Below are 1267 nucleotides of genomic sequence, written 5' to 3' on the forward strand. Positions count from 1 at the left end.
TAAGAAGTAATCTTTTACTTAATTACAACTTTGATGTTGTTTGCTTGTCTCTGGGTAGTGAACACACAATGAAATATACAGATGATGTATTAGAGAATTGTACACTTGAAACCTATATTATTTTACTAACCAATGTCACTCCAATAAATTTAATTAAAAAAAATTTGGGTGGACCTCAATAAATATTTGATCTCATTTGATATATGGTAGAAAGAGTAGAATAAACAATAATTTGCAGAGCACACTGTTTATCTTAATTTCTTCAACATTATTTACCCAAGACTTTTTCTTGCATTGTTTCAAAATAAATGTGGAATTTACTTCATAGATACAGAGGGTGCCAAAAAATTTATACACATTTTAAGAAAGGAACACTGTGTTAAAATGATAATATTCAATATATACCAATAGCAAAAGATGAATACAAGTTATGTTTGACTTCTGCAATTACAAGAGGTGCTCAAAGTGGTTACCATCAGCGTCCAGACACTTCTGATTATGGTGAACTATGAGCAACATTGACCCAAGTGTTCACTTGTATACATATTTTTTGGCACCCCTGAGATATCTATATCTATATCTATATCTATCATCTATCTATCACCTATCTATTCTATATATTATGTATTACAAATTTAAAAAAATTGGTAAATCGACATAGTTCAAGAATCAAGGTGATAAAGAAGTCCAATGAGAAGTCTCTCTCACATTGTCTCCATACCTCTTCACCCTTAGTTTTTGTGTATCATTCCAGTATATCTTTATGCAAATATTAGCAATGGAAATAGATATCTAAAAACCCCCATTCTTACACAGAAAGGAATGTGGCAGCCATGTTTAGTTTTGCACCTCGCTTTTCTATTCATTTAGTAAATCCTGCAGCTCTTTCTACACTAGAACTTAGAGTTCCTTCATTTTTTTTGTAATGCAAATTTAGTTTGTTAATTTTGCTTTTGTTCTTACCCACAAAGTTACAGATTACCTCCAATGCCATCCTTTACTACATCTCCACTACTATTTCTTATTTCTGTTTAATTCAACAAATGTTTACTGACCTCCCTCACTTCTCTGCCTTTGTCATCTTTTCTTTCACAGAGCTATGCCCAACTTCACATATTCAGTTATAAATAATCCTCCAGAACTGTAGTGATTTAAATAAAGGGATAAAAGAGCATGATGTGGCTTTACCACTTTATAAAAGATAGCACAAGAGAAATTTCCTTCAGGATTGTCTTTAAGAAACTTCAAGAGGCATTCATTCATTTAT

The 1267-nt window shown here is 31.6% G+C and overlaps 1 protein-coding gene across 1 annotated transcript in view; it reads right to left on the reverse strand.

Annotated features, from left to right (window-relative positions):
• The window catches only part of SYT10 (synaptotagmin 10), a 66662-nt gene that overhangs the window by 15579 nt on the left and 49816 nt on the right, over positions 1 to 1267 (reverse strand). The gene's annotated exons all lie outside the window — the stretch shown is intronic.

Source organism: Hipposideros armiger, unplaced genomic scaffold, assembly GCF_001890085.2.
Source record: "Hipposideros armiger isolate ML-2016 unplaced genomic scaffold, ASM189008v1 scaffold_638, whole genome shotgun sequence".
NCBI lineage: Eukaryota > Metazoa > Chordata > Mammalia > Chiroptera > Hipposideridae > Hipposideros > Hipposideros armiger.